The sequence below is a fragment of the Hemitrygon akajei genome, chromosome 13, assembly GCF_048418815.1.
Source record: "Hemitrygon akajei chromosome 13, sHemAka1.3, whole genome shotgun sequence".
In the NCBI taxonomy this organism is placed as follows: Eukaryota; Metazoa; Chordata; class Chondrichthyes; order Myliobatiformes; family Dasyatidae; genus Hemitrygon; species Hemitrygon akajei.
Window position 1 is genome coordinate 63,780,273 of NC_133136.1, and position 22,262 is coordinate 63,802,534.

General features: G+C 40.8%; 1 protein-coding gene across 7 annotated transcripts in view; it reads left to right on the forward strand.

The window, feature by feature from the left end:
* The window catches only part of rbm47 (RNA binding motif protein 47), a 183,067-nt gene that overhangs the window by 90,470 nt on the left and 70,335 nt on the right, over nucleotides 1–22,262 (forward strand). The window lies entirely within an intron of this gene.

A 22,262-nucleotide genomic window follows, 5' to 3' on the forward strand; every position in this document is an offset into this window, starting at 1 on the left:
TGATTCCACATGGAATCTAACAGGGCAATGACATCTTATGCAGATGTTCTGCTCTCAGCTGAGATATTGACCCACTAAGCTTCCAAATGAGTAGGCTCGATACAAGGGATGATACCATTAAGATGATTATGAGCAATTGGTGCTAGATGAAATATAAAGTTTTAATCGTATTAAAAGTTCTAAATATTTATCTGTGTTTAATTATTGTTCTAAATAATTTACATATTTTTCATCAATATTCACTGGGGATAGGTTTGACGTCTGGTGAGCCTAGATACTGAATCCTGCAAGAGATACTGGCTACCTTCAATGAGACAGCTCCTATGATCCAATCTGCCATGCAAAGACTACCAAACTGCACAGCACGAGAGCAAGCAGTAATCTCAAGGCACTCAATGGTCTGCCTCACCAAGATGGCCAAATATGCCGCAAAGACACAGGCCCAGAATTTCTTTTATATAGTGCAACATTTTGGAGTGAAATGCAATATGTCCACTGATGCCCCTCTGTAATTCGTCATCCTCTCTTTTGGGATCTGCTGCTGTGATTAACTCTTTGCTTTCTGTTTCATAGCCTACGTGCTATCCATCCTACCACCACAAGTTTTTTCCTTAGTCATCATGTGATAACTTATTAACATCCTTAGGAAAATCCAAGTACATCACATTGACCATGTAAACCTTGTCCATTCATTTTGTTAACTTTTCAGTGTTTTTTTCTTCTGTATCTAACTGTTGGTCTTTAATATTATTTTTACTTCGACATTTATGTTTTACATCCAGTCGCAGATATTCCTCTTTTCACTCCAACCTAAATCACATGCATTTTTCTCCAATATTGATGAGGAGCCCTTGACCTGAAACATTGATTTTGCCTCTGTCTCATTGGAAGCTGCCTGACCAGATGAGTACTTCTTTCATTTTTCATTTTTCTTACAGATTTCCAGTAGCCGTACACTTCTCTCCAATTAGCTGAAAACAAATTGCATAGCACACAACATGAATGTATTTTATAATCATTATCATCTTATAATCTTGAAGAAATAAGGAAGAACTTTGTCATATACTGCAGAATAAAAATTTACATATGATTTTAGATTCTTGGTCAAATAAATATTTCAAGACTGTGATTAATAGATTTTTCTTGGCAATATTAAAAAGGGATTTGGGGTACCAAGGCAAGTTAAATAGAACTGTTGGAACAGGATAGGCATGAATGTGTAGCAGAGCAATTGCAAGGGATAAATGGATTACCCCATTTCAATCTTACCCTAAGTGACACACAAAAATTGCTGGAGAAACTCAGCAGGCCAGGCTGAGCTTCTATGGAAGAGTAAACAGTCAACATTTCAGGCTGAGACCCTTCATCAGGACTGGAAAGGAAGAGGAGAAGTCAGGTCTCTGCAAAGTCTCTTCGAGGGATGCCTACCCTGAAGAAATTTAAATTTTCACTGACTGTTAACTCTTTTCCATAGGTGCTGCCTGGCCTGTTGAATTCCTCCAGCATTTTGTGCGTGTTGCTTTAGATTTCCAACATATGCAGATTTTCTCGTGTTTGTAAATCTTTTCCTCTTCATATCACCAGGAGGTAAATCAGGAGCTTTGAAACATTTGACTTTAGGGGATGATTCACTGAGCTGGTATGAGGACTGAAACCCTTTAGTTCTAAGAGAAACAGAAAAGAATAAGAGATTTGCTAAAACTCTCAAAATTAGGGAGGAGTTTTGATAAGGCTAGTTGGGGAAAATTGATATCACCGGGCAAATGGCATGAATTTAAAATGAAAATCATTAGAACAAAAAGGATCATTCAGAGACTATACTTACTGGCAGTATCTTTCAGATAATACACACGGTTTAATGTAGCAAAATATCTGGAGCTCCTGTACTTCACCAAGGTAACAGTAAACAAAATTAATGTTGAGCTATGTGGAGAGACTTTTTTTTAAGAGTATCTGTCCACGAACTCACTCCTCCCAGTCTCTGCAGATTCCTACATTTCTGCAGATATTCTCACCTAGGTAGCTGTACCTCTTGCAATAATGTTTCATTCGGCTGGCAAGATTCTAAACAATGGAGTTCAGTCTCTTTGTTCCTCATTCCTCAAAACCTACTTGTTTCATCAAGTGCTTGTAATTGTCCCTGATATATTTTCATTTTGCTCAGCATTGATGTTTGTTTTCCTGTCATTAACCCATTGATGGGCATTTACATACTTTATTGAAGGTGCTTCATAAATACAAACTCCCCTGGTAATGGAAGCCAGTGTGTTTTACTGAACAGCCAGATGAATGTCAAGCTTAGCAGTCTTTCCTTTGCCAAAATGTACACTCCGTGGAAGATACAATCAACAGTTACATTGTCACAAACCATGACCTTAAAACAAATGGGCATGTGAAAACTTACTGTTTCAAGACAGAACGGACTGCAGAAATCTCCCTGCGATATAAGCAGCGCAGTTGCTACACAAAAAAAAATGGAATTTGTGGTTGTTATTGTGGAACTGCTTCCCGAATTGGTCAGACAGCAAAACTGATCACCAGACATGATTAGAAAGGGAAATATCAAAAGTTGAGAGATGGGAGAGGAAGCAAAGCAAACAGGAGAATGGTTGAAGCCGAGCAAAGCAGGGCAGGAGGCACATCTGTAAGAAAGGGAGCTAACAGGAAGACTAGCTGGAATGTTGCACTGCCAGCAATTGCTTGATATACCAGCACTTCCTTGATTTACCAAGTGCTGGATTTAATGGTGAAACTGCTGCTTAACAAGTGACTGTGAAAGGATTAGACTTCATGCCTTAAATGTCATTTTGTCATATTTTACCTACAGCCGTAAAGGACCATGTGCAGAGGTAATCATTTTCTTTGCTTTTCACAGTGGCAGCATTAACAGAATAAAGGAGGCGGTAAGCAAAGTAATACTTTTAAGAGATTTTAAGCTGTTTGGGAATAGTGGTGACCATTCAAGCTACATTCCGGTCAAAAAGAAATGAGGGAAGATAAAATTTGTCAATAATTTTATCCAAAACTTTGAAGTGACATCTTGCTATGTAATTGCAAGGACTTGAATGTAAAAGTTATCAAACAGGTGAATTTCACTATTATTGAAAAAAATATTGCAAGGTAACATTTGGATATTTCTGTGTTTGCTGTGTTCACTAAAAAACTGGACAAATTTTATATTTTAACTTAAGCTGGTTTGTTTGTTCCAATCAGTTAAGTACACCAAGTACAATCACTCTTTTATATGAAGCTATACGGATGTATCAGACTAAGCCAGGGTTAAACATACTTTGTGAAAAGGGACAATGATGTTCGAAACTGAACTTCTTTTCTCCATTGGAATTGTCTTTCATCAATTTTCTGTATTTCACAGCGTCCTGTGCTGAGGTATATTTCCACAGAACCTAGTTGTCTTTGGTAACATTTCAAATATCAGCATGGTAGAACCAAATGTATATGGACAATGCAATGGAGTTTTATCATTGTAAATCTTCCATTGTTGGTGATCTGCACCTTGGTCCTCTGTGTGTGTGACATGGAAGTTTCTGAACATGTGGAGTGATGTCCAAAGATGTAAATGACAGATGTAGATGTAAGTGGCGTGGGTCACTCACACAGAAGCAGGACTTCACTAAAATAATTATGGAGACTGCTCTGGCAACCCGCCAGGGATGTGTGCTCAGCCCACAGCTGTTCACGCTGCTGACAAATGACTATACAGCAAGATCCAGCTCAAACCAGATCAAGTTTGATGATGAATGAACAGTGGCTGGCATCATCAACAATGATGACAAGACGGCATACAGAGAAGAGGTAGAGCAGATGGTGTGAGCATAACAGCTTGGCTATCAACATGTCCAAATCTAGAGATGATTGTAGGCTTTTTGGAGGCGCAGGCTGACCATTCCTTACCACACATAAACTGCTCCTCCATGGAGAGTTAGAAGCACCTAGCTTCTGTGAGAGCACATTACAGATGATCACAACACCAGCTCTTTGGTAAAGAAAGCAGAGTAGTATCTCCCTTTCTGAGGGGATGTGGGTGAGTGAGTCTCACAACTGCACATACCCCTCACCCCCACACATTCTAATCAATTTTTACAGGAATACCATTGAGAGTACCCTGACAAGATGAATCACTGCCTGGTATGGGGGTTGCAAGGCATCAGATCCTACAAAGGATTCTGTGGACTGCTGAGGGTATCATTGGTGTCTCTGTTGCACCCATCAGGAGCACTGCATACGCAGGGCCTTTAGCATTGTCAAGGATTCCTCCCATTTGTCCCACAGTCTCTTCGACCCCCTACCATGGCAGGAGGTACTGTAGAATTAGGACAAGGACTGTTAGGAGGGAAAACTTTATCCCCCAGGCCGTGAAACTACTGAACTCCCTGCCACTACCCAGGTATGAAGTGCCAGTAGTGTTATACTTTTTAAATTGAGTCGAAAATGCATCTTATGCTAAATGTCAGTCTTCTGGAATACGTGTTATTATTTGTGGCAGTGTTACTTCTGTGTTGTGTGTGAGTTGTATGTACTGTGTTGGGCACCTTGGTCTAGAGGAATGCAGTTTCGCTTGAACTTGATGTTAGAAACCTGAAGCAAAAGCAAAGAAACATTCAGTAAGCCAAAGCTGAGGAGGGAAAAGGTTATGTTAATCCTTAAATTACAAAACCTTCAATAGAACCAGCATATTCTGGACATGAAAACGTATAATGTATTTGTTTTCTCCATAGGTTGCGCTTTATCTACTGAGTACTTAAGAGTGCTGTATGTTTTTGTTTAATATTTTGATGTGCTATGTTAAGCTGTTTCCATATCACAGAGTCACAGAATGATACCATGCAGAAGGAGGCCATTTGGCCCTGATTCATAAAAGGAACTTTCAATAGTTGCACTCCATGTCCCTAATTCCATTAAATGTTCATCACTTACCATTTTAATGTAATCATTTAATCCGTTTCACTTACTCTTTTAGACATTGCACCACAAAATGCATTATTAGCTTTTCCTCATGTTGTTCCTGTTTCCTTTGCCAAAACCCCGTTGAAAAAACACTGCACAGCATTTTGTACTTGTTCCATAAGCGAATTTCCCAGGTTCATTTTCCTTCAGCTGCTCTAATGCAGCCCTGCCTCCATCTTAAGGTCAGAAGGCAGTTGTTTACTGATGACTGCACAGTGTTCAATTCCATTTGTAGCCATTCCCCAGATAATAAAACAGTTCATATCAGGAAACAAAGTCAACATTCAAGCACAAGTTAATAAATAGCAAGTAAATTTTATTTCATACAAGGCAATCCATCTACAACAAGAGTCTGGTCATATCCCTTTTGACCAGAAATATGACTAAAGTTGCCACATGTATAATGCAGTGCATGAAAGAAGCCCAGAGCCTGAGTGTCTGAAGCAAATTACCTTTCAATCGAAACCCTGAAGCTTACTAACCATCTACGATCCACAGGTTAGGGGTACTTTGCAATACTCTCCATTAGCTTGAATGAGTGCTCAGAGCTTTGCCACCTGCTGAAACAAGAGCTATGCCCAGAAGGGAGCACCACAGCCTCCAAATTCACTTTCAAGGTGCAGTCACTGAAGGACCTCTGGCAGGTATATCGCCACTCCTTCCTGTCACTGGGGCAAAACCTAGAAGTTCCTAGGCAAGGGAGCAGCTTAGGTTAGGCCCATCTTCTCAAACTAAGAGAGTCTGGCTATGTGACCTGGATAAGGGGTGGGGCAAGGAAATAATGGTTGGTGTTGTAGAGAATCACCCATAAATCTGGTCAAAGGGAGAGCATACTCACTGTACTAGATGGTTCACTCTATTAATAGTTCTATAAGTTTTTTTTAAAATACCAAACGTCCTGCTGTATTGAGAAAAAAAGTTTCCAAACCAGAATTTCTCAAAATGCTTTGCCCCTTTTTTCTTCCGCCGAGGGCTCCCTTGACCTTTAACAGCCTGTATTTTCTGTTTTTGAAATGTCAAGTTGTTAATTTGCTCAACCAGAATGGCTGGAAATTTTCTCAGCAAAGGTGAGAAACATCAAACTGAAGTAGTTAGGGAGTAAGTTTACCCAGCACGCAAAGCAGGTGGGGAATGATCTTTGCCCCATTCCTGCCACCACTATTTCAATTAACCTCAAAAAGAGTGCTAAGGAGTGTTGAAGATCAGCTGACTAGAACTAATGGCAGAACCACAAGTAACAGAGAGACAGAAATCCCCAGCAGTTGCAGAAACCAAATCTTCATCCTGATGTTATGCAAATTGTGTAACTTTCAAAGTGGAGCTGACTTCCTCCCAGCTTTAGTCAAAAATTAGCAGAGAATTTACTCTGGAAGAATGCCCTATTTATAATCTACTCCAACACTGGTAATAAGTATTTTTCTAAACTTTAATCTTCTACCAATGATTATTTCATACAAATGCTGGAGGACCTCAGTAGGTCAGACCGCCCCCATGAAAAGGAATAAAGATAGTGGTTTGGGCTGAGACCCTCGTCCCAAAGCACTGACTGTTTATTCGTTTTAATAGGTGCTTCCTGAACTGCGGAGTTTCTGCAGCATTTTGTGTGTCTTACTGGAGATTCCAGCATCTTGTGTTATTTCATCTCTGATAGATTTGGACCTAGTTTTTAGAACTATTTCATTCCATGTCACAACGTTTTCTCTTCCCTTTCTCCTGTTATGCAGGCAACCCTAAAATTATGCCACAGACGACAAGTACTTAACCCTTCCTGTGAATACTAGTGAAAGAGAATCATTTTAGGTTACTCCCAACACCCAGCACCCAATCCATTTGCCTGCAGGTTATAGCACTTCCAGCTATGTCTTAAATGTGATGGAGGTTCTGCCTGCCACACCCCCAGCCCAAGTTTCAGACTAGTCTTTATGTGAAGAGACAGTTGTCAGCTCTCTCCTGTATAAGTAATTGTGCTAGCAATTATGTCTCCGCCTTCTAGTTATTAACCACTTTGCCAGAAAACTGTGTCCTTTCTATTTGCCCTCTTTCAACATTTCATTATTTTACTCACCTCAGTTAAATCTCCCTGCCGTTTTCAATGTGCCAAGAGAATTCTCAGCTTAGCGAGGGTCCCTAATAGCTCGAAATATCCTGAACTGCACAGCTTTGTATTACCTCCTGTGTACCATTTTAAATCCCATCACATGGTGAACGACTAGAGCAGTACTCCAGTAATTTTATGCAGATTTTACAAGAGTTCCCTTCTTTTATATTCAGCTTCAGCTGATAGAGGTAAGTATCCCAGATGCTTTCTTAACCACCTTATCCATCTGTGCCATTTCAAATAAGAATCTTTGGGTATGCACCCCAAAGTCAAGAACAATTTAAGCAAAATGTAGAAAAAGGTGCTGGGAATTTCAAAGGAAACCAAAATTGACAAACCACAGAGGATTGAAGAGCGGAACATATGTCATTTTTTTTTGTTGCTCCCCAACCTGCACATGGCAAAATTCAGATTGCAGTTTGAAAGGTACTTTCCTTGCGAAGAATGGTAAAGGACAACTTTTTTCTTATTTCTCAGTTGTTGGTGGGTTTGCAAAGGTGAGGAAGATTAAACCTTGTCAGGCCTGCACAGATAGGCACCTCCCAGTCACCACCCAGCTAACAGGAATCACCCACCACTCATTTCCAATGCATCACCTGCAGTCTATTTAAACCCAGCCCTCATCCACAGACTATGTTCGTCCATCAAACCAGCCAGCCTCAGCCGGTTGCTCCTAGATTTCAGTCACCTTGTCCAGTTAAGTGTCTGTTCTCGCTTGTTTTGTGGCTCATCTTGGCTTGTAATTTTGTAGTTTATTATTAAAGTTACCCCTCACTGCTAAATCGTATCTGCTGCTCTGCATTTGAGTCAAGCCTCCTCTACATTTCTTGACAAACTTCCCAACATCTGTGTTAACTGGGGACATTCAGCAAGCACAGGAATGAGACAGTCATCTCTGATAGATTTGGACCTAGTTTTTAGAAGTGACCAGTTCGTTCATGTGCATCCTTCTGTTCTGAAGCCTGATCCTGTCATTGTTATTTCATTGGTATGTGGTTTTGAAGGTCTAGAGTGTTTTGCTAACAGGTGTTTCTCTTGTGAGTCAGAGGTTGATCATAAGGGATTCAATACTTCCCCTCACCAGAATATTTGCAGTGTTGGGTTAGTCCTAAGTGCTGACTTTTGAGATGCAAAATTATTAAGCCCTGCCTTCAAACTGAGGTGGGAACTGACAGCTATTGAAAATGTCAACAACTTAGAAACACTGTGAACGTCTGGCATTCGCAAACACTCAAAAATGTAAAAATCTGTTCAAAATTAGTACAATCAATTAATTAAGACAATGCTAAAAAGTTTAAACATTTTAAAATGCAATTAAAATATGAGGAAATACTGTACTTGAAATCTATTAAGTACTTTTAAGTTAGCTCAATTAACTTGAGGAATGTAAATCATCTAGACCAATTGAATCTCTCTCAGAGCTGTTTCACAGCCATTGTAATGTCAAGTTCTGTAGATAACCGCCATGAAAACTGCAGGAAGATGGTGCTTCAGTGCTGGTCTCCATGACGAGTCCCATGAGGCCTTGCTTGGCCAGCAGTGAGAGGGGCTCTTCTTGTCAAATCTTTCCTGCAGCGTCAGATTCTCACGGCTCATGCATGCTGTCTTCAGGACAGCAGTGATGAGGACGAGACAATCAACTGCCTATTTGTGGAAAGTGAATTTTCAAAGAAGATCTAGACCAGGATGCAAAAGTCCTTTATATGGTTCGTCCCAAGACAAGTGTATAACAGAAAGCTCTCTGTGACAAAACAAACAGCTAATGATGCTGGAACATTGGTGAAAGATACTGTTTGTTCTGCCAGAAACTTGTTGGTCTTCCAATACAATGGGATGTTGGGAAGGTGAATGCTACCAACCAGCACACCTGGGCCACAGGAATACAAGGAGCAAAGTTTGATGAAACCAGTGTGGGAGGGACTGAATTTAAGGTCCTCTGCTACTAGACAATGAGGGGTTCAGTCCTGTGTAGAAGTCTTTCAAATGTTTAGCTGGTATTCACACAAAATGCTGGAGGAACTCCACAGGTTTGGCAGTATCTGTGGAAGGAAATGGACAATTGACATTTTGGGTTGCAGCCCTTCATCAGTTTCGATTCTGACCCACTTCTCTCCATAGATGCTGTCTGACCTGCTCAGCTCCTTTGTTTTGTGCCAGGCTCTTGTGTCTCCCAAGAAGGGCACGTTAGTGGCAATGGTGCTCTGTACTCACCAATGTGCTAACACTGCAAATGTATAGAACTGGTAACACCACAAATGTGTAGACTGAATGACACCGTGAATATGAAAAATGCTATGGACTGATTTTGTATTTATGAGTATCAGGCTTTTTAAAAAAATTAAACAAAAAATCTAGTATCGGAGCACAATGTAAATGATAGTGACCATGGTTACTCAGAAAGTTCGGGGCTTTAGTGTTCATGTGAGTGATCCTATACAATGCTTCAGATTATCGTCTTGACTTTCCTGATTTTTAAAATATAACACACTCTGCACCACTGGAATAGAATGACCCATGATGCCTTAAGTTGAAAATAGTGGATAGTTAATTGTAGATGTGATAATAGCATCAGTAATTAAACAGATCCATCATTCTATAGTGGAGGTGAATTGCAGAGGAAGAAGGAAAAGAACATTTCAGAAGCATTCAGCATTGTCAAAGCAGATGTAATGGAGACAGATGAAATGGGAGCAATTCTTGCAGGAAGCAAGGTGGAAAAATAATAATCTAGGTGTTCCTGAGCCGGGGGGAAGGGGCTTATAGGAGCTATAATTGAAAGTCTATGTCCAGAGGCAAAGAAAGTAAATCATAGAAATTTGGAATTTGATTGCATAAAGGTAAAGAAAGGGTAGAAATCTGAAGCAAGATTAATCACATCTCCAGATCAGGAAGGCACACTAAAAAAGTAAAATAGGTCAAGGAAGAAATCCGAGTATGCCCAGAGTAAGCTCTGAAACACGTGAGACTGCAGAGTCTGGAATCTGGAACAAAAGAAAGCTGCAGAAGGAAATCAGCAGGTCGGGCAACATTTGTAGAGGGAAATGAGAGTTGACATTTTGGATTGAAACCCTTCATCTGGATTGAAATATAAACAGGAGGTAGCAAGAGGGAGGGGTGGGGCATGAGCTGGCAAGTGTGGGTGGCTTCAGGTGAGGAGCAGATGGAGACAGATGGCAGAAGGAATGGCGGAGATGGTAATTGAACCTGCAGATGATGAAAACATAAGAAAGGAAGGTGAAGAGGAAGCAAATAAAGAAGGTTTGGAGCAGATGGGAACAGCGTGGAGGAGCTGTGTGTGGCTGATGGACGGATGGAGTACGCGGTGGAGGGGAAAGAAACTGGGAGAGAGAGGGCTGGAGGTAACAGCAGCTTAGAAAGAAGGGTATGTAGGAGAGGGCCAGGGTAAATCAGATGGAAAGAGAAGGAGACAGAGGGGGAGTGGGTTGCTTGGAACTGGAGAATTTGTTGTTCATGCTGTCAGTTTGCAGACTACCAGGTGCTTCTAGTTTGAGTTTGGCCTCATCTTGGAATTGGAGTAGACTGTGGTCGGATGGGTTGGTGTGGAAATAGGAAGGGGAACTAAAATAGTTTACTGTCGAGAGCTCCAGATGACCATGGCAAATGGAGTGCAGGTGCTCGGCAAATCACTTAGCTAGGTAAAATTGGTCTCAGCAATATACAAGAGGCCATATCAAGTGCACCACATGTACTATACAACAGAGGAGGTGCATGTGAATCTCTCACTTGCAAGGTCTATTTAGGTCCCTGGACGGAGGTGAGAGAGAAAGTCTAGGGAGAGGTGCTATACTTCTATAGGTGCCTGGCGAAGGGGAAAGATGGGGTGGGAAGGGATGAATGAACCAGGAAGACCTATAGAGAGTACATCCTGCAGAAAGTGATGAGAAGGGGGACATGTGTCTGGTGGTGTGATCGCATTGTAGCTGGCAGAAAGAATGATGTGGCACGTGCATAAGCTGGTTGGCTGAGAGGTAATGACCAAGGGAATTTTGTTCTGTAAGTGGGAAGTGGTGGGAGTGGGGGAGCAAGTGGATGGAGGCAGGATGAAAGCTGAAATGAGGGAAATGGGGCAATTGTCGGTGAGGGCTCCATCAAGCGCAGAGGCGGGGGGGGGGGCAATGGTAGGGAAGTCACATTTTCTGAAAAAGTAGGACATCTTGGTGCAAATGAGGAACAGACAAAGAAACCAAAAGAAAGGGGTGGCGTCCTTACAAGAGAACAAGTGCGAGAAGGTGTAGTTCTAGGAGGCTATAATAAGAATCAATGTACCCAACAACAGATGAAGCTTAGCCAGAGCAACACACATAAAGTGCTGGAGGAACTCAGCAAGTCAGGCAGCATGTATGGAGAGGAGCATAATCATCAGAGTTTCAGGTCAAGGCCCTTTAGCAGGACTGGAAAGAGGGGTGGGAGCCCGACTGAGAAGGTGGGGAGAAGGGAAGCAGTACAAGTTGGCAAGCGTTAGATGAAACCAGCTGAGGGGCAAGCTGGAAAAGATAAGGGGCTGGAGCAGAAGCTTAACTAGAGCCAATATAGATTCCACAATGAAATCTTTCAGCTGGAAGAAGTCTGTGGATGGAGTTAAAGAAAAAGTTGCTTCAAGTGAGAGGTAAATGGATTAAGGCAGACTAAGATTCTGGCAGATGTGGACTGGTTGAGCTGCTGTGCAGGAATGGAGCAGAGTCCTCAAGCAAACAATTTCATAGACTGTTCAACCAAGCTTCCATCTTCATACGCTGTCTATCACAGAATCCTCCTTATTTAACATTGCCTGCCTTAATTCCCACCTCAGCTCACTTTCATTACTTACATTTAAAACCCTCTTAATACTATTAAAGCTCCAGACAGAAGCGGAGAATCTATGGCACGCACGCTCAAGAGTGCAGCACAAACATTTTGTTGATGCTCAGCACGCAGTGTTGCCCCTCAACTCTTTAACCCCAATCCATGATAATAAAAAAATACATTATGATTATCTTTACTGCCAAATGAAGCAGCAAATTTTACAACCCAAGAGCTGGAAATTTCTTACACCAGCTAGACGATTGCAAGAACACATGATTTTGAATGATATGTTTTGAACCCCTCCCTCACAGACCTGGTGAGCACATCAGTTATTTGGATAGTAACAAGTAAAATTACAACACTATTTAGAACTGATGTTCATTTTCAATTGTCTTTTTAAAAGATTAATGTTAATAATTTTTGAACAGGTTTGCTAAAATGCTTCATTTATTTCAATCTCTCTCTACTATACTTTTATTAATAGTAAAACAATGCATACACAACAAGACTTATCCTATTTCCTTAAGTAAAAGGCCATAATTATTGTTACTAATTCAATAATTGGTGATAATCTCTGCTCAAAATTACAATAGGGATTTTCTTTTTGGAAGATTATCTTCAGTTCATACACACGCTCTCAATAAGGTTCACCATTCCTGCTCTAGGGACTTGTTTTCTAATTGACTGGTCTTCCTGTTCTGCCATTCATAACCAAACAACTGCAATCTAATTGACATTGTCCATTCACCCCTCCCCGTGTATGTTTTATTCTCTAGTCCCTAAACTCACTCGCCATCTTAACATTACTGAGATAACCTCTGGAATTCCTTCTCCTCCTTAGAAGGACTCCTTAAAATGTAGTACTTTGACTAAATTTTTGGTGATTAATGTCAATTTTAGCCAATTACTCTCCTTTGAGAAGCCTTGAAATCTTTTCCTATGTTTTGAGGCTATATACAAGACCGATGTGGATAGCGATGAAAAGGAAACTTCTTTTCCCTTTCCGATCTGTTACTTCCTTGTTACAGAGAGAACATAATCATATCACAAATTTTCCAGTTTAGGATTTCTGCTTCGTCTTTACCCAAAATGAGATGTTCTGCCATTGACAAAGAAAATGAACCATGCAGTTGTCAATCTTACCTTTACCCTTCTGATGCAAAAGATATCTTGTCAGCAGCCATAAGGGTGCAGAAAATTTTAGCCAAGTTGTACTCTTAACTGCCACTCATTCAAGACGAGAACTTAAAATCTTGTATAAATTCAGTTAAACAAGATTGACAAGCGAATGGGTATTCATGAAGCTCTGATTATTGGCACTATATGTCTGCTATGTTCTATATTAGAAGCTTATAGAAATTACAAAAGTGGCTGCTATGTATTTCCTGCTAAATTATTCATAGTTATAAAGTAATTCCTCCGATATCTTTAAGACTTTTGTCAACAGAGCAATTCAGCTACTAGGGCATATCTCAAGGACTTCTGATCATAAATCAAAAAATTATAAACCAGATGATTTTAACCCTGCCTGAACCTGTTTGCAAGACCATAATATTAGTGCATGTATATCTTGAGAAATGCACCTTAAAATTGAGATTGAACAATTGGAAGTGGGCAGGAGAAGATCAAAACACTAATTCAGGAATTTCAGACTATATTAGGAACAGTTATTGACAAATCTGGGTTTGTTTTCTTTGAGGAAACAATATTTTTAAGTATTAGTGATTCAGTTACTTTAAGTTATGAAAAAGAGAGATAGTGTAAGAGCAAAAATTGTTCTATTGTGCTGATAAAACCGTAAGGCACCAGGGCAACACTAGACCAGAGATGGGTTCATTTCATTTCTCATTGAGAAGTAAGTATCCATGTTAAATTCCCATTGGAAATACATAATGTAGGATTGATTAACTGTTTTAAAAATGAGTGGGTATGCACTCATTAATTAGTGGTGACTGAAACATGAAGACAAGGAAAGTTCTGAAGAAGAGAAATTTCCTAGTCTTCAGAACCATTATTTCAGTTTCTCTTTTCTTAGATGCTACCTGACCAGTATTTTTCTCTTTTTTTATTTCGGATTTCCTGCACCTGTAGGTTGTTTTGATATTTAGACAAGGGAAGTTGTAGGTTCTGTCCGTGGTTAGTGATCTCAGACCACTCAGACCACTGCAACAGGGTGCTTAACATTGCCTCAGCAGCCCAGGGTGTTCCACTTGCTTATCTTTAACCAGGCATCAAACCACATGATGAGAGCATCATGTGAAGACCAGATTAGTCTTATCTGTGCAAACTCAGTAACTAGCCATCATTGCTCAAATCTGACGCTGCGAAAAAAAATCAGGTGAGGAGATGAGTAAGACAAAAATAATGATTGAAAAATTGATCTAATAATTAGAAGGGGGCTAATGTGAACAAGTTTGAGAAATACCAGGTATTAATGAACCAAGGACCCCATCCAAAATTACCACTCACGGTTTTCCACGTTTATTTCTACTCAATCTAGTTGCAAACAGCAGATCTTGCTGGGCTGGGGTATCCCAGAGTCCAGCAGCACAGTCTGAGTGACAACTGGTGTCCAGCAACAAAGCAGAAGGACCCAACTCTAAAACCTACCGACAACATTTGTTTAAACACAACATCCTCCCTCTAGGTTTCCTGGTTGTCTTTACTTCTTAATTTTTAATAACTTCAAATGTATCAGACTTCAGAGGCATTCTCAAATGATTTAAGTGAATTAAAATGAATGTATTTTAAATAAGTAGTAGTATTAACTAAAAACACTTTAAATTTGCAATTAAAACATTAAACTAAGGCAGAATAAATTTAAAATAACTTATCTTCCAGGTTGCCTCCTAATCTAAAGCATAGCAATTTTAATTGATATCAATGGGACCTCAGGTCCTGAGAGTTCTGAGCTGGTGCAGGGGCTGGGAATCAATCACCAATATCATGATTGGGATTCACAGCAAGACTGGGCTGTGCCGTTGGATTAATGTCGGGCATGTAGTGGAGCATTTCAGATTCAGCAAGTCCTTGACTCCTACATTTGACACAAGTGCTGGACTTCCAGAACTTATTACTGTGAAAGCAGGTGAACACTGGTGGTTCTCTTAGGAATTGCCAGCAAAGGCCCCCAAGATCCAGGTTGTTGTAAATAAAGGATATCATAGAATATTAATAGAATTCATATTTTAGTATTCATTCTGAAGCTTTCATCTGGACTTGGCAAAATATGAATTAGGAGTTTAGGAGCAAGAGTATTCATGCTTATTCTGCCAATTAATAAAATCATAGCTGATCGACTTGTAGCTTCGAGAAGGCTGATGACTGCAGTCTTTACAAGTAACTTTGCAATCAGTTAGAATTTTGAGTAGCATTGTGGAGGTGGCTTATCATACTAATATTTCAATCTGGCCTTTTCCTGTACCATGTTTTGTTCATTTCGTCAAACTACTTTATCAGTTCTTATCTGTCTTAATGTGTGTAAGTTCATAATCTATAGCCTCACAGCAGAAGCATTTACAGTTTCTCAGGGAATTATTGATGCAGGATTGGTTTGCATACAACAAAATGGTGCTGCATACGGTTGTTCTTTAGAGTTGCAGAGTGCAATGTAAATGAATGTTCACCCTGTCATAAATGCATCCAAAGGACCATGCCTGAGATGTATGAGCAAATCCTTTATGTTAGGTCTTGCAATTCCAAGTCGCTCACTGCAGTTAACTGAAACTCCTCAAGTCAAATACAGGAACATACATAGTATTGGTGCTGTATGTATTAAATGGACAAACAGGGTACCCAAATGTCATATAACTCCCTAATATAGCTATTATGAATCATGGATTTTCTTTAAGTTCATTCTAGAGGAGTTATAAGACCACAAGAAATAGGAACAGAATTGGGCCATTTGGCCCATCGAGTCTGCTCCACCACTTCATCATGGCTGATTCATTTTACTTCTCAACCCCATTCTTCTGCCTTCTCCCTGTAACCTTTCATGTCCTGACTGATCAAAAACCTGTCTACCTCCACCTGAAATACACCCAGTGACCTGACCTCCACAGCCAACTGTGGCAATGAATTCCACAGATTTACCACCCTCTGGCTAAAGAAATTCTTCCTCATCTCTGGTCTGAGTGGACATCCCTCTATTATGAGGCTGTGCCCTCTGATCCTAGACTCCCCTACCGTAGGAAACATCCTCTCCACATCCACTCTATCTAGGCCTTTCAGCATTCTTCTAAATTCCAGCAAGTACAGGCCTAGGGCTATCAAACACTCCTCATACAATAACACTTTCAATCTCAGAATTATTATCATGAATCTCCTTTGAACCCTCTCTAATGTCAGCACATCCTTTCTTAGAAAAGGGGCCCAAAACTGCTCACAATACTCCAAGTGAGGCCTCACCAAACCTTAAGCATTACATCCTTGCTTTTATATTCTAGTCCTCATGAAATGAATGCTGATGTTGCATTCGCCTTCCTCACCACGGACTCAACTTGCAAGTTAACCTTTAGGGAATCCCGCACAAGAACTCCCAAGTCCCCTTGCACCATTTTTGAACTTTCTGCCTGTTTAGAAAATAGACTATGTTTTTATTTCCTCTACCAAAGTGCATAACTACACCATATTCCATCTGCCACTTCTTTGCCCATTCTCCCAATCTGTCTAAGTACTTCTATAGCCTCCCTGCTTACATAATACTTCCTGCCATTCTTCGTATTGCCTGCAAACTTGGCCACAAAGCCTTCAACTTTGTCATCCAAATCATTGCCATATAACATAAAAAGAAGTGGTCCCAACACCAACTACTGTGGAGCACCACTAGTCATTGGCAACTAAACAAAAAAGGCTCCTTTTATTCCCAATCTTCGTCTCCTGCCAATCAGCCAATCGTCTATCCATGCTAGTATCTTAAGAACCCATGTCATTGCAGGAATGATACTAGCATGGATAGAGGATTAGCTGATTGGCAGCCTCGTGTGTGGCTCCTTGTCAAAGGCATTCTGAAAATCTAAATATCCAACATCCACCGATTCTCCTTTTCTACCCTGCTTATTATTCCCTCAACAAATTCCAGCAGATTTCTCAGGCAAAACTTTTCCTTAAGGAAACTATGCCGACTTTTCTCATTTTATCATGTGTCTCCAAGTACTCTGAGACCTCATCCTTCGCAATCAACTCCAACACCTTCCCAATCACTAAAGTCAGGCTATAATTTCCTTTCTTTGACCTCCCTCTCTTCTTGAAGAGTGGAGTGATGTTTGTAGTTCTCCAGTCCTCCAGAACCATGCCAGAATCTAGTGTTTCTTGAAAATAATTATGGCTTTTGGTAACTGCAGCAATATGCCTACTCAAAATTAGAAAGGAGATGTGGGCCTGGATTTGTATTCAAAGCATAACTGTGGTTTATGGAGTCTGCAGCAGACTGTAAATGGACATGACACCACTTGGATCTAGTTACCATTATCTTGATTCTGGTACACAGAACATAGAAAATCTACAGCACTTTACAGGCCCTTCAGCCCACATTGTTGTACCGACCAAGTAACCTACTCTAGAAGCTGCCTAGAATTTACCTACCGCATAGCCCTCTATTTTTCTATGCACCATGTACCTATCTAAGAGTCTCTTAAAAGACCCCATCGTATCCACATGTTTGCCATAGTAAAGATGCACTGCCAACCATGTTAGAATTTGGAATCCATTCTCACTTTGAAAAGGCTGGGCATTTGCTGAAATGTTTTGCTGTAAGTCTCTGCTAAGCATTATATTTTTGTGAAATTAAAGTTTTCTCTGGGCATTTAGTGCTGTAGTGTTCAGCTAATAATTCAAGAAATCATCCACTGCGTATGTTGGAAATCCAAAATAAAGCAGACACCGCTGGATAAGTCTACGCAGCCAGGCAGTGTTTTGTGGACAGGACTGGCAAGCTAAAGTTTTTGTTACGGACACTTTGAGAGCTGTAATGTGGTCATTTAAAACAGAGCAAAGGAAAAGGGGATAAAACATGCACACACAATTCTAGTTTAATTCCCACAAGATGCTGGAGGAACTCTAGGAAGCATCTACGGAGAGGAATAAGGAGTGAAGGTTTTGGGCTGAGGCCCTTCATCATTCCTGCTGCCTGATCTACTGTGTTCCTCCGGCATTTTGTGTGTGTTACTCCTGATTTCTAACATTGGCAAAATTGAATTTAATTCCTATGTTCTCTTTCTTAATCTTGTGCACTCCCTTACACCGCTTCTTTCAATCTTTTTCATTTTACTTTTATCTTCTACATTCCTAGTTTTTCCATCTTCTTTTACTTTCTGTTCCCTTGAAGAGAACCTTTCACAGCCGGGCTAACTGCCAGCGTGCAGTGCCACAACTGAGTCATCTTTTTGCATTTCCTTGTGCTGTAGGAAAAATAAGGTTTAGGCCTCAGGGACTCTTGGGGCAAGTCTGGCACTGAATTTAACAAGTCTGTTTTGGGATGTGATCTAATCATGAGTTTTTATCAGCTTCCATTGTAAACTGGGAGATGCTTAAGAGTTTAGGTTGGTGTATTTATTAGATCTGTTTGAAATATAAATAAAGGTTCACCATGTGATAATCGATCTGTAATATAATGGAACTTTGTTAACTGCAGTAAAAGTAATTGGCCAATGCATTGTACATGGGGTTGACGGAGTTAGGGAGTTTAGTGGTTGATAGGGTATATCATGTTACAGAAATAATATAGGTCAGGACTCCCGAATTTGATTAGCATTAGAGGTAAATGTTTCAGTCCATGTCAGGAGCAAGATATCTAATTGACTGTAAACCCGTTTCAGATAAAGTAATTGCTGCAGTGGTACTGCAGATATAGCTGTCTCAGGCTAACAGGTCAGTGTCATTCTGATATCTGGAGCTGTCTATGTGAAGTTTGCTTGTTCTCTCGGTGTTCGTTTGGGTTTCCTCTGGGTGCTTTGTTTTGCTCCTACGTTTGAAAGGCTTCTGTATATTAACCCTAGTGCAGATGGCTAATGGGGGAATCGAAGGCCAGAGGGTTAACAGGAACGTGAAAGAGAATAGATTACAGGGAAATACACGGGGAATTGGCAGTCAAGAGAAAATCTGCAGATGCTGGAAATCCGAGCAACACGCACATCATGCTGAAGGAACTCAGCAGGCCAGGCAGCATCTGTGGAAAAAAGTACAGTCGACATTTCAGGCCAAAACCCTTCGGCAGGACTGCTGGGTAATTGGCAGAGATCGGATTGCCCTGTAAATCTCCATAAACTGAATGGGCCATATGGCCTCCTGTATGATTAAGAAATATGAAATAAAAATGGCCAGTAACATGCAAAGCTTCTATAAAATGCACTGAAATAGGTGCAATACCTTGTAACCAACATACAATTGGAACATTTGGGTTCAGCTCTCAACTCAAAAAATAAACGCCAGGCAATTTTTGGGAAGAGGTGGAATACAATAGAAACGGTTTGATCCATTTTATTCACAAACTACATTCTGAAACACCAAGACCTGGAAATTCACTCCACACCATGCAGTGTTCTTATGCACGAAACAATTGAATGCAGGTACAAATTTGATCACAAAGTAAGTCCAGAAAGTGCCAAATATGAAGCTGACATACGTCATGCTCTGTGCACATGACGTGCCTTTGCATGGAGGACAGTGCACAAATGTCAGTGACATCAACCAGAATAGAATGGGAGGCTGAAGACAGCCAAAATCCAGTCCAGCCAAAGGGTCTCAGCCTGAAACGTCGACTGTACTCTTTTCTATAGATACTTGCTGGCCTGCTGAGCTCTCCCGGCTTGTTGTGTGTGCCGGCTGATATTGTCACAGCAAAAGATCACAGTAAGAAATCTGTGTGGTACTCAGCTATGCCAGGAGGCTTGAACAGAAGGAATCAGGCCTGCTCAAGTGTTATTAAAATTCTAGTCTTTACTTGAGCTGTTGTTGGTGAGGACAACCATAAAGCTTCTCCAGTGGACCAGATGATTTCAGGTCATGCTTGTTCCATGTAATGATGTCTTCTTACTTTGAGGGAAGTGCCCTACTGGTCAGCACTGCTGCAGCATGTCCACTTTCACCAATATGATTCCTGGTGTTCCATCAGAGACAGAGGGAGCTCGCTCCATTCTCTGTCCTCCCGTTCCTCGCTTGATCCACTGCTCGAGGCCCATTACTTTGAGTAACACACACAAAATGCTGGTGGAACACAGCAGGCCAGGCAGCATCTATAGGGAGAAGCACTGTTGACATTTCGGGCCGAGACCCTTCGTCTGGACTAACTGAAAGGAAAGATAGTAAGAGATTTGAAAGTAGTGGGGGGAGGGGAAAATGCGAAATGATAGAAGACGGGAGGGGGTGGGGTGAAGCTGAGAGCCGGACAGGTGATTGGCAAAAGGGATACAGAGCTGGAGAAGGAAAAGGATCATGGGACAGGAGGCCTCGGGAGGAAGAAAGGGGGAGGGGAGCACCAGAGGGAGATGGAGAACAGGCAGAGTGATGGGCAGAGAGAGAAAGAAAAAAAAGGAGGGGGAAAAAAACTAAATATATCAGGGATGGGGTAAGAAGGGGAAGAGGGGCATTAACGGAAGTTAGAGAAGTCAGTGTTCATGCCATCAGGTTGGAGGAACAACACCTTATATACTGGCTGGGTAGCCTCCAACCTGATGGCATGAACATTGACTTCTCTAACTTCTGTTAATGCCCCTCCTCCCCTTGGCTCTCATAACATTGTGCAATGGCCCACTTATTTCCTCCTGATGTTTCTTGGGAAACAAGGATATAGTGATTTACTGGTTATGCTCTACAAGCAAGTTTTATAAAAATATAACATGAGAAATAGAAGCAGGAGTAGGCCATCTGGCCAGTCAAGCCTGCTCTGCCTTTCAATATCATGGACTCATCTCCACCTACCTGCCTTTTCCCCATAACCCTTAATTCCCCCACTATGCAAAAATCTCTCCAACCTTCTCTTAAATATATTTACTGATGTAGCCTCCACTGCTTCATTGGGCAGAGAATTCCACAGATTCACCACACTCTGGGAAAAGCAATTCCTCCTCATCTCCGTCCTAAATCTACTCCCCCAAATCTTGAGGCTATGTCCTCTAGTTCTAGCCTCACCTACCAATAGAGTTGACTTTCCTGCTTCTATCTTATCTACCCCTTTCATAATTTTATATGTTTCTATAAGATCTCCTCTCAATCTTCTGAATTTCAGTGAGTACAATCCCAGGTGACTCAGTCTCTCCTTATAGTCTAACGCCCTCATCCCTGGAATCAACCTGGAAAACCTCCTTTGCATCGCCTCCAAAGCCTGTTTTGGTCTGCATCTTTAGGGCTTTAGTTTTAGCATCAGTAATAGCTCTGCTGATAGTTCTTGAATTCCTCCCTTCTTTTGCCCTGCAGGGCTGTATGTTTGCTTTTATTTCTTATTTCCATTTTAACTGCCTTCAGGATCCAACTCTGCTTTGAGTCTTTTGTTTCTACCATCCTATCTGGGAATTTATTTAAAATTTTTACCATTCGGCAAAACAAAAGTAATATATTGTAGCTGTATCTTTCTTTGTTGACTGAAACGGATTCTGTTTTCCTTATTTACTTTGATGTAATTTACTGAGTTTTATGTAATTTACTTCATTATTACATTTAAATGCTCTTAAGAAACTCCTACCTCTCTTACCCATTTTCCCTATTTGCTGTATTGTGTTCAACTTTCTTTAATGTTTCTTTTGACTCATCCCCTACTTGTGTGAATTGGTGCTAGTTTAGACAACTCCCACCCCAGGGCCTGGTGTAATCATGATGATTCAGACGAATGCTAATATAACCTGATAGTGAATTTCTGACTTAATTCTTCTTGTACTCTCTCCCTCCTCCCTTCCCCTGGGCTGCCCAGCCTCCATAGTTTAAATAGTGTGCTTATACTTGACTTAGTTAAACCATGACCGCTGATTCAGGCTTCTTTGGGATTTTTTATAAATACACGACAAACTTCTAAATGTGATCACTTTCCACATGTCAATAATAAAGTCTCTTCATATGATTGTAATCAGTGATTGATGGCTGAAGGCTAATAAGAGAGCACCTCCCTTATTTTACATTTAGGTAAACAGACTAGTACCAATGCAATTTAGTTGCCAGTGCTGACTGATTAAGGTTTCACTGTATAGTCTTGAAGAGAGTGATCCAGCTTGCACAGATTTCCAAGAGTGTATGCTTTCACTACCCAGGTATGACCTTTCCATTTACTGCATTTTGAGGTGGTACTTTCATGGTCATCAGCAGTGAATGTGATTACTTCAACGCAGAGTTTCACATACCTAATATAATCTTATTATTGGGGGGCACTGCGTTGCAGGCCATGGATATGAGAAAATGTACTTTGACTTTC